The sequence below is a fragment of the Meleagris gallopavo genome, chromosome 19 (genome assembly GCF_905368555.1).
Source record: "Meleagris gallopavo chromosome 19, MGAL_WU_HG_1.1, whole genome shotgun sequence".
Lineage (NCBI taxonomy): Eukaryota > Metazoa > Chordata > Aves > Galliformes > Phasianidae > Meleagris > Meleagris gallopavo.
The window spans coordinates 1,019,295-1,038,697 of record NC_139422.1 but is presented as its reverse complement, the minus strand read 5'-3'; the positions used below and the strand labels follow the sequence as shown (position 1 = coordinate 1,038,697).

Genomic DNA, 19,403 nt, shown 5'->3' with positions numbered 1-19,403 from the left:
ACAGCCTTCTCTTCTCCAGGCTGCACAGCCCCAGCTCTCAGCCTGTACTCACAAGGAGGTGTTACATCCTTGGGATCATTATTGTGTCCCTCCTTTGGACGTATTCCAGCAGGACTCCACATGTGGGTGCAGTAATCATTGGGATTGCTCTGAGCATTCCGGTGATGCCATCAGCAGGAGCCCATGCTGGGATCTCAAGATGCTCGAGTGCATCCTGGGGACTGCTGTGCTGACAATGGCATCTGGAATGGGTGAAGACCAGTGGTCAGTGGCCCTTATGCTGCAGGGATGAACATGAGCTGGTGGAATTGGTGTGGAATTAATTTTGACTCTTATGTTCGGACTGTTTCACAGCATGTGGCTTTGGTTATCTGCTGATGGTTAATGCCACCAAGGCATACTGCATACTGAGCTTAGGGAGGGGTATTTTTACCTTCTTATCTGGCTTTATTTTAAAGATCTACAAACTTGGCTGGGTGGTGATAACAACAGTTAGAATTAGCATTTCTCTTGAATTGTGCTTGGTAGGGTATTGCCACAGAGATGGCCCTGGAGGGGGACCTGCCATTCCTGGGGTCAGGAGGCACAGTGTGTCTGGAGCAAGTTGGTGGGGTTGGGATTGTAATGTGTGGTCTGAGGGTGCTGGTGTAATTCGTGCTTCTAGAAATGCGTTGTGGATATTGGAGGGATGTAGGAATGAGTCCATTGGAGCATCCTGTGCTCAGTGGACGTGTTCTCGCCATTTGTAGATGAGAAAAAACATCTCCAAATTGACAAGCACTAGAGTCCCTCTTCCTGAAACCTTGCATGTATTTAAGTGTTTTTTTTTGTTGTTGTTGTTGTTTTTTAACATCTTAATTGGTTTATTTGCTAAAAAGTAAATTTACTGAGGATGGGCCATTGCTTTTGATTTGTGATAATGTTGTGTAGATAGCAGTCACACATTGTGAATGTTTGTCTAATTCGTGTATGTTTGTGCTTTCCTCTCTTACAAAGAACTCTCTGGCCTTCCTGTTCCAGCATAAACACTGCTTGTGTTGCAGTTCATTAGGTGATATTTAAAATGTATAAAATGAAATGTTCCTGTCTACCTTAAGCAGACATATGTCTACGTTTTACAAATTAACCTAATTAAATATATATGTAGAAATCTATGATCCTTGGCTCCTAGCAGAAGATATGCAATTAGCATCCATGGAGCCAGGAAGGAATTTTCCATTTGTGTCTTGACTTTTCCTCATAGGATGTGCTTTTTTTTTTTTTTTTTTTTTTTTTTTTTTTTTTTTTCCTTCTTCTTCCAATGCTTCAAATTTTATTCTGCTTAGGAATCCACATAAGGGCTTGTCCTGCAGGGATTTATGCTCGTGGTTCAATTTCCCCACAAGTATTTTGACTGAAGTCATTAAAATGCTACCTCAGTCCTCTGCTTCAGCCTATCCCTTTGACTCTGCAGGACAGAGGATTTAATTTTGTTAACAGAATATTATCATGGAGAAAACATCATTCTGGAGGAAAAATGGCACTAGAATATTTACATTTTTCAAGCCTCTTCCTTCCTCCCACCCAAAAATAGAAAAAAAAAGTTATCTGTCTCCTCTGGATTTATGTAATTTTCAAGTGTTAGGCCAGCATTTCCAAAACACACAGTCCTTCCACCTTAACTCCCTCTATGGCAAGAGGGCCCTTGTGCAATAAATACAAGGAATATATTCCATTAATACATGCTTTCATACGGAATGGTTCTGGCACCAGAAATAATACATTTTAGTTTCTTTTCTGCCAAAGTGTTTTTTTCTCTTTTATTAATTTAGGTTTGATCGTGTTATAATAGTTTGTTATATAAATAACCATTTGGTGTATTTTGCATCTCAATAGTTGAATGAATTTATTAACAAAAAGCCTTTCTTCCCCTATAAACATCCCCACTGTTACCCAAAGGCACTCCTTCCTAGCAGAACCCACGAAGGGAATGACGTTCCCAGCTTAGCTATTTTAATGATCCCACAAACCAAAAAAAGCCATAGGAATTTTTTTTCAAAAGCAAATTGCAGAAACTTCTTCTGTGTTTTTTTTTTTTTTTACTTTTTTTTTTAGGTCATCGTAATTTCTAAACTTTCTGTCCAGTTATTTTTGTGAGGTTTTCCACGTAGTCATAACAGCGAGCTGTAAACTTTGGGGCTGTTCTTTCTTTTTGGGGAAAGTGTAGGGCTTTTAAACTTGACCCGCAATGGAGCAAAACTGATTCAAAGAGCATCCTCTTTGGGTGGAGGCTGTGGGGCTGCACACCCAGCAAACACCCAGGCTCCATTACAAATTTCTGTGCAAGGACTACTAATAATTTTCACAAAGAAGGTGAGGTGTTGGATCGTAACCATTTTTCCCCTCTTGGACACCTCTGCGAATTCATCGTCCTGCATTTTCCTTTAACTTTCTGCCCTGTTGCCTTGCACTGGCTATATTTCGAGGCCTTGTGGAATGTTTGCTCCAAGCACATCTGCAGACATGTCTTTGCAGGAGCTTTCTGCTCCCCATGCTGTCTCAGGTTGGTGCTAGGTGGGTGGATTCTCTCCTCTCACCCCCCCCAGGTGTTTTTATGCCCTCTGCCATAGGGTGAAACCTTACGTTTGGTTGTCAGGCTTTGGTTTGCGTTGGTTGAGTGGCAACCAACTTTGTAAATCAGGAAGGAGTTTGCAGCACTGTCTTCCAGGTTTTCTTGTGAGCCTGCAGCTTTGGCAGTGAGTTCTGCAGGGCAGGACCTGCCTTAGACCTGTGTCTGTTGTGGGACAGATGCCTTATTAATATTAACTTCATTTTCTACTCCGGCAGGCACAGCACACAGTGGTTTCCCTCTCACTTCTGTTTCACAGCACTGCACAACTCTGTGGATGCTCCTCAAGCCTCAGCAGTGCTGCAGGCCATCGTTAAGGGGGGTTTTCAGTAGCCAGGCATTACTGAGCACTGAGACGAGTTGTGTGCTCACTGTGGCTGCCATTTATTTCAGTAAAGAGGAGCACGAAAAGGAATTTGCTCTTCCAGTTCTCTTTCTGCAGTCATTTTGAGGCAGGATCACCAGAACTCTTTATGGTGCTGTGGATTTGGCAGTATGTGTTGGTGCCTTCTCTGTTCCTTTGCTAATTAATTGTTTCACTTGCTGTGCTGGCCACCATCAGGCTCACACTGCTGGAGGAGTGCCCTCAGCGACTCCTCAGTTGCTTTTGTGAATGCTAATGGCTAATTTAGATGCCTTTATTTTGTGTGTGTCATTGCTTTTCTGTGTATGTATTGCTTTGCGTGTATCCATGCAGAATTGCATCCCCTCTTATGCCACCCACTTTTCTTCATCATGTGGTTGTTGCTGCTTGGATTGGCCTCAGGAACATCTTGTCCACAGCCTTGCTGACTCCATCCCTTTCTCCATGTCTCACTTGGTGCACTGAGCAGGTGTCTGCCTGGTCCCACTTACAGTATCAGACTATTCCTGCCCTTTATTCTCTTTTAATCAGTCGTTTATCAATGGGATGGTTTCTTTCTTTCTGTTCTGAGTGTATGACAGCACTGTGGGTAAGCTTGCTGTTTCTAGAGGAAACTTGGCTAAGACTTGGAAATTTGGGTGGACTGCATCTCTCACTCATTCTTTTCTACTTGCTCATTCATCCTTTCCAGCCATCTAGTAGTTCTGTGAACTATGGCTGTCTGCAAAGCTGTGCTTGCTCCTGTTGTGTCCTTTTTGTCAGATATTCTGTTTGTAATAACTTTTCAGCTACAGAACTCAAGTTCTGCAGTTGTATTCTTTGGGTCTCTCCTTTTAAAACCTTGATCATAGAATCCTAGAATGGCCTGGGTTGCAAAGGCCCACAGTGCTCATCCAGTTCCCACCCCCTGCTGTGTGCAGGTCGCCAACCAGCAGCCCAGGCTGCCCAGAGCCACATCCAGCCTGGCCTTGAATGCCTGCAGGGATGGGGCATCCACAGCCTCCTTGGGCAACCTGATACAAGTGAGTTCGTGGTAGCTAAGCAGTTGTAGCTTCATGTCTTTAAGGCTTTTGAATGGATACTGTCTTGCCCTGTAGCTGTTCTTTAACTGGTAATTTTGTTAGGTAGGTTTACTTCTTCTGGTGACCCTGTAGTGTGAAGTGGATCCTCAGGTCATTCAGTCCAGGAAGGGAATTCCTGAGCCCTTTCACTGGTGCAAAGAAGTTATCAGGCTGTGTTCCTTCAGAGCTTGAGTTATGCCAGAATTTGACTTGTGATGCTTATGTGCTTGATTTTGTTATTACTGAAATTAATTTTTATTCCTTTAATGACCTCTTTCTCAAAATCTTTTCTTTTTTTCATTGGCCTCTGATGGCTTTAAATTTAGCTTCAGTGAGTTTGCACTCTTCCGTGAGCGTGTTTTTCTGTTTTTAATGGCTCTTTTTACTCTGCTGTTTTAACCAGACTTTGACAGATGAAAACTGTCCTCACCAAGTTCTCCACCTCACCTGCTGCCTCTCACCTTTTGAACTGCACCAGTGACCTTCCTTTTAACAAATTCTCCCACTTAAGTTTCCTCTTCTTTAGTTAAATCCTAGCTGAATGTACTTCTTGCATGGCTGTTGTGTTAGGAAGAGTTTGGGTTTGAGGTGCTGGGGCATTGCAGCAGAGCTGGGCCTGTGGTCACCCCTCCTGGCTGCTGGAGGTGGGGAGCAGCAGGGTTCAGTGGTGGAGGGAGGACCTCCACCACGTGGCTTCCTCCTGCTCCTGCCACGGGTGGCCATGTGGGACTCAAGAACGTTTGCATTTCCTGAAGACATCATGCAGGGAGCTGAGATCCAGAGCGTCGCTCCTGCAGCAGTCAGCTCTCCTAGAACATCAGCAGACAGAACTGCAGGAACAACCCCCAGCCTTTCTGGTCTTCTGTGACACTGCCTAAATGTTAATGCCATCCCTGTGCTGGAGCTGTAGCAGGATTTGAGATGGGCTCTGGGCTGTAAGGGTGCTCTGCAGCCCTTGGCCATGGTGGTCCCCACTGGGCTTCACTCTGCAGTCGGCTCCATCGCTGCTGTGTAATTGGGATACGGACTGCAGTGCATCGAGTCTTTTGTTTCCTACCTGAGTTTTATAAATATCTGTAACGTTTTTCAAGGATGCAGTACACTCATGACCTCATCAATAGAAAATGCTTTACTTAAACTGGGCGTTCTCCTGTGCCTGTTGATTTTCTCAGGCTATAGTTTAAATAGGCCTTTCTGTGCTGGCATCTGTTTTCATTTTGGCTTTGTTGGAGTCCAGCTCTCTCGCAGGGGCTCCATCTCCTTTGGCGTGGGCCTTGGGACCCTCATCCCCTGCCTGCAGCCTCTGGAGAAGCCTTAGGATTTCAGGCAAGGGTGCCACATCAGTCCTGGGTTTTACTTTTCCCCGAATGGTTTATTTCACTTCCAGGATCTGTTGTCAGTTCTAGTTTTGAGATTGCTCCGAAACTGAATCCTGCATTCCCCTATCCTTCTACTCCCACGTGCTGGAGCCTGGTGAGTAGTAAAATGAGGAGGAAAAAAGAAGAATAAAAGGAAGGAATGACAGTTATCCTTGAGTTAGAAGTTATCAAGTGCAGAAAACTGATAAAGGAAGTTAAAAAACACAAGAGAAAAAAATCTGTGACTGTCACTGCAAAGAACAGAAAGAAAATATATCAGGAACAAAAGAAATTCTAATAATGGTTTGTGTAGACTTATCACGAGTTAGGAGAGCTAAAACGCATAATAAGGCAGAAAAACTAGACATGTTTAATAAATATTGCTGTTCCCTATTTGTAAAGACGAGGTGGGATGTATTCATAGTGTGTGTGCAGAAGGGTCTGCTGCTAAGCAAGGGGTGCTGAGCTGGGAGCTGCAGGAGCATTTCCAGGCGGGGTGGATGGATGTTGTACACAGGGCACTCCTGTGGGGGGAGGGTGGCTGTTGTGCTTCCTTTTTTATTTTATTAATTTTTGTATCCCCTTTTGGATATCTTGAGACCATTCCAGAAAAGCTGGCAGATGCTGTTGCCACCCCATCTTAGCGTGATGTCAGCCTGGGGACAGCAGAGCATGAGGTGCACAGAGTGCTGGGAAGGAAGCGATGGGAATGTTGAACAAACTGAGCTCGTTTGTGAAGCAGTGATGGAGGTCATGCTGAGTGCATGGGGAAGCACTGTGATGTCACACAGCATTTGGCTCCAGCAGCCCCTTGTAACATCACACTTGTGTGGGACAGGAGCCAGAAGGCTCGGGGTTACCCTGGAGGCTCAGTGGGGACATGTTGGTCACCAGCTGTCACAAGAGGCCCACAGGCTCCTGGGGTTCCATCAGGTAAGCTTTGTTGGGCTTGGAGAATCCTAGATTTGTGTCTTTGGAGGTGATTGCCCGGTGAGGATGTGAATGCCCCTTCCATGGAGGCATTCAAGGCCAGGCTGGATGGGGCTGCAAGCAGCCTGGTTTAGATGGAGGTGTCCCTGCCTGTAGCAGGAGGTTTGGGCAGATGATCTGAAAGGTTCCTTCCAACCCAAACCATTTTATGAGATCCTGTGTGATCCTTTAGGGATGGGGAGACAGGACAGAGCAGAGATCCCAAAGCAGCCTTGGGGTTGGAAAGGGACGTGGCTGCAACAGAAGCAGTGACAGAAGCCCCGTTCCCAGGGGCTCAAATTGTGGTTGTGCAGAGCTTTGTGAAAACCACGACTCTCTTTTCTTATTGCTTATGCATTAATACAATATCTCTATTTCCAATTTTTAAGAGATGTTGAAAAGTTGGAGAAGACACAGGCTGTGTGGTTGGAGTGAAGCAATCCAGCAAGCCAGGGAAATAGTCGTTGGTGTTTGTTCTGAAGCATTTTGGGACGTGTACCGTGTTTTGGGAAACTCTCTGACAATAAGAGTGAACAAAAAATCTCATTTGTTGATTCTACCTTCATAGAGCTGGTTCTCTGTGGGGGGGAAAAAAAAAAGGCAGGTACCAAATAGCTGTTCATTTTAGCAGACACAAAGCAAGGAACAATACCTGGAAGCTGAATCCAAATGTTCAGATGACAAAATGAAGAAACAAAAATATTTTTATGAGCTGGAGGTGGAAATTTGGAGCAGCAGGGGAGATAGGCCATTAGAGCAAAGTACCAAGGGAAAGTGTGGACGCTGCAGATCTCGATGCCTTCACTTATTCTCTGCATCCATGGAATACGTGTTTCAGTGTTTTCTGGCAGAGCTGAGCGGTTAGAAGGGAGAATTGCTGTTATGTTATAAAGAAGGGCTATTCTGTGGTTTAAACAAAAGATCTCGCTCTCTGTCCCTCTCTTTTGGTATCCTGTTTCCCAGTGTCCAGCAGCAGATGGCTGGGGAAGGATTATAACGAACAGAGAAAATATTGAGTGAGCCTTTAATATACTCGCTCCTGTCGGATAATGGTGTGGGGACTTCCCGAGCCAGAGCCTGTCTGAACCTCTGTCATTAGCAAGAGAAACTCAATTACTGCTCCCTGCATCCACTGTTCTTCAAACCAGGCTCCTGTTCTTCAAACCATGCTGTGCTCCTCAGTCTGCTGAACCAAAGATGAGTGTTCATCCTTACACCGCGGCCCTGACCTGTTTTCCCCACTGGAATTGTTAGTGAAATGCGACGTGAATTTGCCGTTTCCTTGGGTGAACCCAGCATTACCTTCTCTTCCAAACCCTTGGGGTGCACCAGCCCCTCCCGTCCTCCTGGGCCGCTGTCACCTTGTGACACATGTTCCTCCCAGCGTAGAGCCATAGGTCACTGAGTGGCTTTGGTTGGAGGGGACATTAAAGGTCACCCAGTACCAACCAACCCAGTCAACCCATGGCAGGGTTGCCCACACCAGCTCAGTTTGCCCCTGGCCTATCCAACCCGGCCTTGAGTGCCTCCAGGGATGGGCACCCACAGCTCTGGGTAACAGTGCCGGGGCCTCACCACCCTCTGCAGGAAGGATTTCCCCCTCACGTCTAACCTAAATCTCCCCTCTGTTAGTTTAAAGCCATTCTCCTTTGTCCTGTCACTGTCAGATCGTGTAAAAAGTTGGTCCCCTCCTGCTTGTAAGCTCACTTCAGATGCTGGAAGCATAAGCTGACGCATGAAACCGAAGTGCAGGCAACTCTTTTCTTTCACTTGGTAGAGATACAACTAATGAAAGCAATAGGTAACTTCCTGTAACGCTGAGCACAAAAGGCTGTGGTTCTATGATTCTGTTTGTTTACCTTTTCAGGCAGGAAATGATAATGAATAAGTTAGTTAGGGAGCACATGGGACACAGTCATTAATAATCTGCTTAATATTCCTGGTACAGGAACGGTGGGCGTAGCACAGAGGGAAGTGTGCATGCAGCACTGTATCTCAATATGGGTTTTTCCTCGTGGTCTGGAGGAGGCTTTGCTCCTTCATGCAGATGAGGGGCGATGTATTGGAGAAAGAAACAGGGGGTATTTGCAAACTGTTGTAAGATCAGGGAGGAAATTTCCCCCGGTTAACTCCGGAATCAGGCAAAAAGCAGTGAGTGAGCTGAGGTGGCTAAATGGAGATGTAAACAGTATTAGAAGCAGTAAGCAGTAGGCTTTTAAAGAGTATAAACAGTCTGCAAAGGAGGAGGATAGGAAGATCTATTAAAATAAGCAGAAGGCAGTTAAAAGGATAATTAGGAAGGCAAAAAGAAATAGAGGAGATCTAATTGCTGAGAATATTTTGACATCAAAGGGTTCTGTTGATGTATTCAAAGCAGACAGAAGCTAGCAGAGGGAACTTGTCCACTGAAGATGAGGATAGCAGCTGGAGGCAGGAGATCCGTAAATGAGCTGCTTAGTGCCTCTGGGAGCTGATGGGCAGGCAGTGCAGGATCTGACCAGTGTTGTGTTCTGGGAGCTCCATCGTCAGTGAAGAGAGGAGCACAGCACCTGGGCACGTGCATTCTGGGGTTGTTTCTGAGCTAGGAGGAGTGTGCCAGCGACCGAGGACTCGGGCTGTCATTGCACAGCACCAGGACCTGCGTGCTGCCTGTCCTGAGTGGGGGTGACCTTGTGCATGGCCTGGTCTGAAAGGCTGAGGCTGTTTGTAAGACCTTTACAGCTGTCAGATGTAGCTCTGCGTGTGTGTGCATATGCATATGTTTGTATATGTTCTGTGTGTGTGTGTGTATATATATTTTTTTATGTATGTATACATATAAATTTTTACTGGAGCACAAAAGTCATTTGGAAGTGGACATTTGGAAGAAAAATGGCCATTTTGTGTCTGTGTGTTTGCTGTGTGCTCCGCCTGCCAAACTCTGCCTGTGTGAGCTGAAGTGCCATGTGAATAACAAAGGTAGCACTACAAATGAAATGCATTCTGGATAGAGCCTTGCACGTAAAAATCTGGAGACAAATTAAGCAGTACCTCCATAGTGGGATTTGAGAGGTTTCCATAAGGTCACAGTGTTGGCTTTCCACGCTCCGTGGAGGAGTCCTGGAGCTTTGATCAAAGTTCCTTTTCCCAGGGAGCAGCCCTTGCAGCAGAGCCAAAGTGCCACACGCTCCTTGGTGTACGTAATTAACAGCTATCATCTATCCCGATGCAGCGCTGCTGGTTAGTGTTTCACTTAGGAAGATGGGTTGGCTTGAATTTCAACAAGTTTGGGAGGAAATGAGCAATATGTCAAGTGGCTGCAGCGTGCAGCTCTTGGGCTGTGTTCCTGGGGTGCTGTGGTTGCATGGGCGATGCCTCACCAATAGGCTGAGTTCTGTGTCAGCGCGTGCCGGGTGGCTGCTGGCACATCTTGACCGTGGGGTGGAATTTGTCTCATTGGGAACACGACCAGACCCATTGTTCCTGCATTACAGCTCGTCCCTTGGAACATTAAAGCACTGACACGGAGCCTCGCAGCCTGGTTTAGCTGGGGGCTGCCATCTCCATCTGCTTGGATGAGGCATCCAGCTGTGCGTGGTGCTGCTGCTGCACAAGCTGTGCTCTTGGCCTGCAGAAGCTGGTCACCGTTCCCTTGCACATCCCCTCCTTGCTTTGCAGGTGGTGGGACAGCAAAGCCCTTCCTTAAGGAGCTGGGCAGCGGTAGCTCCTTGAATTCTAACCTCGAGACTGCTGCTGCTGTAACCAGTAGATAAATAGTTGACCCAGTGATGGCAGTTTCTTTAGTGGGATGGTGTTCTTTAAGCTGTTACACTTTTAATGGAGTAGGGAAATGTCCTAAGTGCCGAGTACTTAAGTTTTCAATGGGATTTGAGAGGTTTCATATTGAATGTTATTAGCCCCGATAAGGAGTTATAGTCTAGTGAGTGTAAGAGTTCTCCATGCAGAGAAAGAGCTTAGTGCTGATACGTGGCAAGTTCCAGCAGGTCTGGAGTGGTTGTTTTTCATGTACACACACTGTTTTAATATTAAACCCCTTTATTTTCACCTGCATTAAGTGCTAATGAGACCAGGGTGTCGTTTGGGCTGAATGGGAATAAAGCAAAACGAGGGCACGCCGCATCTGTCGTCTTGCTCCGTTTCCCCTCTTACCTCAAATCTGATATCTTTCAACTTTATGTTTCATTCAACCATACTATGATCAGAAGAAAATAGTAATGTAACTCAAGTGGAGAAAAGTTCAAGTAAAAAAACAAAAACACCACAATGTGCAGTAGATAGTTGTGTAAAAAGTAATGTAGATCTTGAGAAAAAGCTTTTATAATTCAGCAGATGTCATTGGCAGCAAAGGAGGCTGTGTGCTGTACTGGAAGGGGAAAGGAGGGTCCGGAGTCCCAAAGCCATCAGCCCAGGCAAGGAGGAGATGAAGGAGGGAGACACAGACTGCACTGGTGGAGGGGAGGGTTTGCTGCTGAGCTGTGGGTGCCGTGCCGAGGCTGTGCTGGAGCTGGCACTGCTGCTGTTTTCAAATCACAGCTCTCTTGGAGTGGAAAGTGAACATATTGCCTGTGAGTGTGGCTGCAGCAGAGGACCTGTGCTTGTTCCAGTTTCTCAGAGTGTGTTTATGAGGTGCAAACTCAATATCGGTAACTTGCTTGGATGGAGGATGAGAAGACCTCGGGGCTAGCCTGCAGATCTCACAGGGCGTGGAAGTACAGGACCTCCAATCCCTGTTCTTACATAGCCTGTTAGACCAGGGCTGCCTTGTAGGAAAATTGGGAATACATGCAGTGTACCTAATGAAAACCTGAAATTTTGGCAGACCTGGCCTTGAGTTCTTTGCCTGCCCCGCAGAGGTGGCAGGGCGAGCCAGCCTGCTGTCCCCAGGGGTGTGCTGGCTGTCAGACTGGTGGTGCTGGCTGCTTTCCCTTGGATCAGAAGGAGCCAGCAGGAGGTAATGGGCTGCACCTAAGCAGAGGCTGTGCCTGGAATGAGATGCGGCTCAGGTGTGGAGGTTCAGTAGTTAAGCAGTGGGGAGGAAGCAGCAGGGCTGGTTGTGTGGCTTGGCTTCCATGTGCAGCAATGCAGGACTTTGTTTCTTTATTATCTACTCCCCTAATTCATTGCATGTAAGGGGAAAAAAAATCCTGGAGAAAGTTTCAGATGCTGTGACCTGTCCTTTTTCCTCCTCATGGAAGATAATTGAGAGAGGAAGCTTGAAAATGAGATTATGTTTGTTGTCTAGACTGAGTGAGAGCATCTTTCCTTGTTTTTCAGTCTCCTGGGGAGTCCATCCTTGGTGTTAGGTCTGCTGTCAGATGGATGGCAAAGGATCTCATCCGGCATACCAGGATGCTTCTGCTGACAGCAAGAGCAGCAGAAGACTTTGAGGCTGTGTTTGGCAGGGTGAGGTGAGGTCATGAGGTTTTATTCCTGTTCATAGCAGGAGGAACCCAATGATAGCTGTGTGGTTCAGTGCTGTGCCTCAGAACAGCCCAGCCCTGTCTGTGAGGCACTGAGGCTGTCTGTGGGGCTGTTTCATTAAAGCCCAGATAGCCCTGGAACTGCTGGTCGTGATGGTGTGTGATGGGATCCCAGCAGTGCAGAATCACAGGATATCCAGGTTGAAAGGGATCCAAAAGAATCATCGAATCCAACCCCTGGGTCCGTGCAGGACCATCCAAATCCTAAACACTGTATCTGAGAACAGTGTCCCAGTGCTCTGTGCACTCTGTGTTCTCTGATGGGCTGAAGAATAGAGGTGAGCCAGTGGACTCTGCTGGGACAAGCATGGTGCTGCTGTGGTATTGAAGGGTCCCAGAGCTGATGTGGGAAGAGGGAGAGCAGGAGCTGCAAGGGAAACCAAGGCTGGGGTGGATGTGTAACGTTACTAAAATGTGACAAATTGAGTGTTTTGGGGTCCAGCCTTGTCAATGGAAGTCACTAATTTGACTGACTTTCAAAAAGAATGGAAGAATAAAATCTCTCTGCGCCTTTTCTATCTGCCCACATGCATGCTGTTGAGGATCATCCCTCTGATCAGCCCTAGTGGAAACGAGGGGAAGGATGGGGAGACTGAGGAGAAGTCTCCTAACTATGGTGCCTTTGGGACTGTGGCATTGGTGCAAGTGTCTGCACCAGTGCCACACTGGGCATCCTTGCAGTGGGACATCCATGCATATCCTCGAGCTCAGTTCCTGGCAGAGGGCAGGGAATGGTGTAACCTTCTGCCTGTAGGATCACTGTTGCTGTGGCTGAGAGCGAGGTACCACACACAGTGCTCCCAGTGAACTGTTCTGACTCTTCTTCTCTGTCCTATTCTTGACAGATTTTCCAGCAGTCCTTTCCTTCAGAGACAATTCATTTGAGGTCTTGCTGATTTTGATCCTTCCCTATTACTGGATTTGTAGTCAAATGTTATTTCTAAAAATAAGATACTCTGTTCCTTCTGTTTCTAGAGATTAATCTGTTTCTTTTTTCTTCAGCTGTTCTTCCATGAAAGGATTGTTGGGAGCCTATAAAGGCCAGATAATGTGATTTTTCAGTTAAAACTCTCTTGAGTGAGCTTTCACTAATTGACTTGTTTGCATCAACTGTTACGACAGCAAGCGCAAGCAAACCGCCGCCCAAACTCTCAGCATTGCTGGGTATGACGTGCAGCAGCCATCAGAGCCATGCCGGCCTGTTAGCGATTTCTGACCTCCGGCACAGAGCCCGTGTGAGCCTCCTGCCATGCTGCTGGCTGCCTGCTTGTGTCTTTTGGCACCCAGCGGCAGGATCGTGGCTTTGGATTGCTCTCCTGCCTCGCTCCGTCCCTGGCTGCCGCTGCTCACACGGTGTAGCGGCGTGGTGTCGAGCCTGATCCAGCCCATTGACTTGCTGGCTTTGTGACTGCTTGATGCATTCATGTTCAGAAGCATCCAGGATTTCCTTTAAAAATAGCCAAGAGATCGAAATGTGCTTTTTATGAGGAATATTTTCCAGGTGCAAGCTGAAGGCAGAGCAGAGCGTTACGGTCTGTATAAGTTTGTTGACGGTGTTACTGCGGAACTTGAAGAGGTGTGAAGTCCCTTAGCTCTCATTTGCTAGATGTTAATGGCACCTCTGGTCATCCCATGGAGGGAAGGAGTGGGTGGCAGCAATATGGGGCAGGGAGCCCAGCCAGGAGTGCAGTGTTAACCAAAGGATGGAGGTGCTGCTCCTGCACCTTCTGTCCATGCTCTTCTGCTGCTTACCCTGTGCGCTAGGGTTTGCTGGAGCTGTCTGTGAGTTGAGTTATCGTTGTGACCCAGGAAAAGCACGTGAAAAGCCATGAAGGGGAGGAAGAGGCAGGGCTTTCTGCCAGGTTGGTGAGTAAGCTGGATGGGAGCAATGAGGGAGGAGGAAGAGGAGGAGGAGGAGGGCTCCACTCTCTGTATTGTTAGACCTGGTTGGTCACTTGTGGGCCCATCTTCCTCATGGTGCGAGGAGCTGAGGTTTGTGGCAGGAAAGGTAGAAATAGCGCTGAAGTTGCACGGTGCAACCCGTGGGAAGGGGGACGTTTCCTCTGAGAGCTTTCTGCAGCGAGGTCAGAAGTGTGGCTCATAGTGTGCTTGAACGTCCCGTAGTGCAGCATGTCACGTTGCTGTGGTCAGGCAGGGATGTCAGTGCAGCATCACCACTCAACAAACTCTTGCATCTTAACTCCTGCTTCTCACCTGTTCTGTTGTCTCTGGGCTCGTTGGCTGTCCAGAAGTGTTGCTGCTGGAGCCTGCTGTGGTTTAGGGGCTGCCTGCCCGCCCCCAGCCCAGCCACTGCTGGTGCAGAGCGAAGGACTTGGCTCCCTTCCCACCATGTGCTTTCAGTCATGGCATGTTTTCAGAATCTGGAGCTGTGATCCCTCTGTGGTTACAACAGCAGGTGGCTGACGCCTTTTTTGGCTGCGTTGGGTGGCGGCGGTTCTGCCTTGCGCTGGATCAGCGTGCTAGCTGAGGTGGTGTGGAGCTGAGCACCACGAGGTCCCTTGTTTTGCAGTGTGGTGACAAATAGCTGAAGAATAAACCGTTCCCAGGGAGTGGCTGAGCAGTGCTGGAGCAGAACTGCATGGCTGAGCCCTGGAGCAGGGCCACATCCCCAGGTCACAGTACCACCCTGCCATGCCCAGTCTCCATTCTGGAGCTGAGTTCCATCTCACTGCACTCCTGTGACAGAGCATCTTCAGGTGACAAGAGTGACACAGCATCACCTGCCAGCTGTGGGCTGTCACCTGCTGGTTCAGGGCCCTTTCTGTCCTCGGCTGTGTTCACTCCTCTTGCGAGGGACTGGAAAATGAGGTGTGCGCTGGGCAGCTCAGCTTGACTGCTGATTTTAGAGTATTTTTCTATTTTCTCTGTAATTTGCTGTGAGATCCCAAGCTGTTGCTCACCGTGGTGCACAGAAGGCTGCTAACAAGCAATGTGATGAAAGCAGCCTTCTGCTCTTAGCTTCAGAGGGGGCTGTTGTGCTGCAGCCTCCTGTGCATCCACTTGGCACCATTCCTTGGAAATAAAGGTAAAATCCCAGAATCAGGGAAATCCAACAGTTCTCCAGATGCAGTCAGATCTTGAGATGCTGTTCTCTATTAGAGAGACACCTCTCTTTTTTGGAGGACTGTCAATGCACCCAGTTTTACCAGGGAGAAACTTGTTCCTGAGCAAACTCTGCTCTGTTTGCTGGTGTGAAGCAGGAATGGATGCAACGGAACCCACGGTGAGGATTTATGGTGCCATGATTTATGATGCCATGTTACCCTGGCCCACAATGTCAGAACCTGCCTTGCTGTTCCCTGCTGTCCCACCTGGGTCATGAGGATGGGGACTGCTGGTCCCCCATGGAGGTTTGGCATTACCCCCACCGAGGGCCTTTTGGCTCATGAAGTCTGAAATAAGGCACTCTCTCTGCTTTTATATTGCAAGTTTTTTATTTTTCCATAAAACGCCGGTGGCCAGAGCCACACATGGCTAACCCAAGCACCTGTATTACCATGGCTGATGGCTTATTGGGGCTCCTTGCATTGCTTACGTTTCTGTTAAGGGCAGCTGCAGGACACATGGGCTTTGCTGCTGTTTAGCACTCTCCTGGTCCACCACACTGAACTTCAGGTTTTGCAGAAGTTAGGCCAACAGGAAGATTTCACCCCATTAATAGGATTCTTCTGAGCTAGATGTGCATAAATAAGCTGTTTGAATATGGTTTGGAGGATGCCCCATCCTTGGAGGTGTTGATGGTTAATCAAGACTGGATGGGGTTCTGAGCACTGTTGGTGTCTGTGTTCACTGCAGGGAGTGGTGGCCTTTATAAAAATCCCTTCCAACTCATACAGTTCTATGATTCTATGAACATTTAGGAAGACATATTTCATCTTCTGTACCCTTTTCCTCCAAGAAACGAACATTTGGAGCTCCTGCCCAAGGCTCCAACCCTGTGTCCTGTCCCTGCCTCAGCATTGGTCCCAGCAGGAATCTTGGCATCGCAGCCAGCAGTACCAAAGTGATGAAGTAGTGAAACTCGATGAATTTCCATTCCTGAGATCAAGCAGCCCATAATTCATGCCCTGCTTCCTTTCCCTCTAATTCAAAGGACATTCCTCTGCAAGTCGTGATGGGGCTGAGTGCACAGAGCCCTGCAGCTCTTGTGGGAGATGCTGAGTGCTGCCCAAAGGAGGGATGCTGGCGTCTGGGGTCTGCACACATTGTGTGCTGAGGGATTTCTGCCTGAAAACCTGGGATTTGGGTTGCTGTGAGTAGTTGAGTGGTTTTAAGACATATATTGTAAAGAGAAAGTTATCAAAAGGTGTTGGTGTTGGCCAATCCCTTCCTAAGGATGGGGCCTTGGGATTTGCTGGGGGAGGGTTGGGCTGCTCATGTGAAGGGAAGCACAGGACCTCTCCCTGCCCTCACATGGCATCTGCACTCACACCTGCTGTGCTGAAGTTCCTCGACTTCACCTGTTTGAGAGCACCCTCTTAATTTTTTCCCCTATTGGCTGCTCTCAGCTGGAAGGTGCTCATTCATTTTGTCACTGCTGTTACAGAAGTGGTTCTCTGCCTCTGGTGGTTGTGGTCTGCCTTCCCAAGTGGTGATCCATCTTTGTGATGGTAACCACATCTGCATACTGTGCTCAAAGAGCAGGTGGTGTAGGGATGTATGTGTGGCACGGTTATATTTCCTGCTTCTTTTGCCATTTTTAAGCAATTCCTTGCTCTCCCTTTTCCTCTTTGGCCACTGTTGAGCACTGAGCTGATGCTCTCTCTGCACACGTAAGATGCGAAGGCCAGCTGCCATCTTTGTTGTACCCAGGACTGTTTCCTAACATAAACTATTATCTATTGCTTTTTTTGTTTGATTGTTTTTCTTGCAGTTCTGCTCTAATTAGTACTGCTGCCTGATGTTAATGGCTTGCTGTGCAGGTTGGCTTTGCAGTCCCTGTTCCCCACTGTGGTCACACCGCAGGGTCTGCAGCGGTCCCATGTTTGCTTTCCCTTAGTGGCTTTGTTTAGTGTCATCTTGGCAATCACTGCTGACTTTATCAGATTTGCTCTTGGATGTGAAGATCTTTGCTGGTATTTCCCTGTGTGAATGGAGTTGGTTGTGATTGGGGCGGGTGATGAGCAAGGCAGGAGGAGCATAAGTCCCAAAGAGACGCTCAGCAATGTGGCTGCACGTCTGGTTTTGTTATGCCAAGGAGAAGTTTGGTTTCCAATCCCTGAGGCGGCCGTGCCTGTGTGGGAAGGAGGCATTTCACTTGTTTTGGTGTGGTAATAAGAAATGCCTTTTCAGGAGTTAGATCTGCGCTGTGGACACGGTCTCCATCCACAGAGTGAGGAGGGAGATGCTCGGTGTCACTGCTGGCAAAGGAGCATCTCTGGGGCTGAGCTCTGTGCCCACTGGGCCTCCTGGTGACCTCAGCTCAGTACCTGGCACTCAGCACACGTGGCTGATGCTTCATCAGCCGGTGAGGTGCTTTGGTTTCTTAGTTGGGATAAGGCTGGTAGGAACACCCACGTCCCTTTGGGCCTGTTTGAGCTGTGGTTTCTCTCCACTGAAGGGCAGGTTTTGCTTTGTCTTTGAAGAGGCAGATCATGAGCGATGCCATCGGGTCCTGTGAACAGCACAAAACAGCACAGCTTTGCTTTCTGTTTCGAGAAAGGAATTTGAGAGCAGGTTTCAAGATTTCAAAAAAAACAAACAAAAAAACAATTTTTTGTGTGTTTGCCGTTCCATTTTCGTAAATACATTACCTGCAAATTTTCAGACTAAATGTACAGAGTTGCAGTCAGGCATTCAGTTGCAAGAAGTATTCCATCATGTCTCACCACTAGGCTTTCAGAAGACCTCTCAGCAAAGAGAAATACCCCTCACTTCACAGTCAGGCCCCATCCGTCCACGGTCTTGGGCAGCTCCAGGGACGGGCACCCACAGTTCTGGGGCCTCGCTGCCCTCGTCTTCTCCTGTCCCCACGCACGGGAGGATGCTTAATTAGAGCTGTGCCATGGATGAGGAGGCAGCTTGGTTAGGGCTGGAGCGGGGCTCAGTGTGAGCAGTGGATGCAGGAGCAGCACGCAGCAGCAGCAGCCTGCAGGAAGCCGACTCAGTTTGGATTTTTCTGGGCTGCTCTGTGAGTGGTTTAAAATAGTCCTTGAAGTTTTATTTAACTTGAAAGCATTTAGGAAGTGATTTTGAATCCATTTGGTTGATTCACTGCTATTCCTGCAGTAGGATGCAGAGCAGTGATTCTGTAATTAATTTAATTACATGCTTATTCAATCTTTCCTAAACTAGTAAAATTTCAGAAGGCTTTTGAATTCAATGAAATGCGATTTCCAGGGACAGGAGGAAGGGAAATTTCAAGCTGTCTGATTTCTTTTTCCCTCCTGTGGATCCAGGCACCCCCAGCCCTGTGTGGGGCACACATCACGTGTGGGTTGTCGTGGGAAGGAGCCTTGATCAAGGATTTCTATGATGGCATACATTCAGAAAAAGCCTTTTTTCTGTTTCCCCGTTCCCCACCTCTCCCTTATTTTCCTGTACCTGAGGGTTCACTTCTCTCTCTCCTTTCACTGCCTTTGGATTTGGCCAAAACAGGATGTTTTATAATTGGGCTGTTGAGTTCCGACCTGCTCCCCGTTGTCCCACGGCAGCACATTGTGCACATCTCAGCCCAGCCTGCAGTCCCATTTTCAGTAGTGAATTTCAAAATATCATTTCCAAATCTGCCTCGCTTTGTCTGTGCTTTTTCTTTTTCTTTTTCTTTTTCTTTTTCTTTTTTCTTTTTTTTTTAATAAAAGCTTTGCAAATGGCCTTGAATGAGTAACCAGATATCTCCTGGGCTCTGGAATTCAGCAGTCCCTGCCCTTTGTTCGGCTGGGTCAGTGCACGAATTCACGAGTTACTGAATTAAAAGGCTGAAAAATACAAATGTCTGATTGTGATTTGAATTCTATTGTTTTTTTCCAGCAGAAGAAATACAAAGAGGGACTGATATTTTTGGCCATTTAAAATGCAGTAATTTATTTTAAAATCGGGCTGTTACAAAGGCCAATTTTTAAAGCAGTGTTAGGCGTTGAATTGTTTTTCTCAAAGGAATGTAGTGAAATCCAACTTCTTGTGTTCATTAATAAGACAGTTTAAGTCTACTCACAGTACAAACACGGATAGGCTGGAAGAGGGTTTGGTGGGCAGAGCTCACAGCAGGGATGTCGTGGAGTCATAGAATGGCTTGGGTTGGAATGCCAGGATGGTTTCCTTCAGTTTTCCTGGAGAAGAAGGTGACGTCAGGCCATGGAATGCTGAGTGCTCACAGGACTGCTTACAGGCTGGGCTTGTTCAGCCTGGAGAAGAGAAGCTGCGGGGTGACCTCATTGCAGCCTTTCAGTACCTAAAGGGAGCCTACAAACAGGAGGGGAATCAACTCTTGGAAAGGGGAGATAACAGCAGGACAAGGGGAAACGGTTTGAAGTTGAGGGAGGGAAGATTGAGGTTGGATGTCAGGGGGAAGTTCTTTACGGAAGGAGTGGTGAGGTGCTGGAA

General features: G+C 47.5%; 1 protein-coding gene across 12 annotated transcripts in view; it reads left to right on the top strand.

The window, feature by feature from the left end:
• The window catches only part of ZNF618 (zinc finger protein 618), a 147,725-nt gene that overhangs the window by 8,836 nt on the left and 119,486 nt on the right, over positions 1–19,403 (top strand). The window lies entirely within an intron of this gene.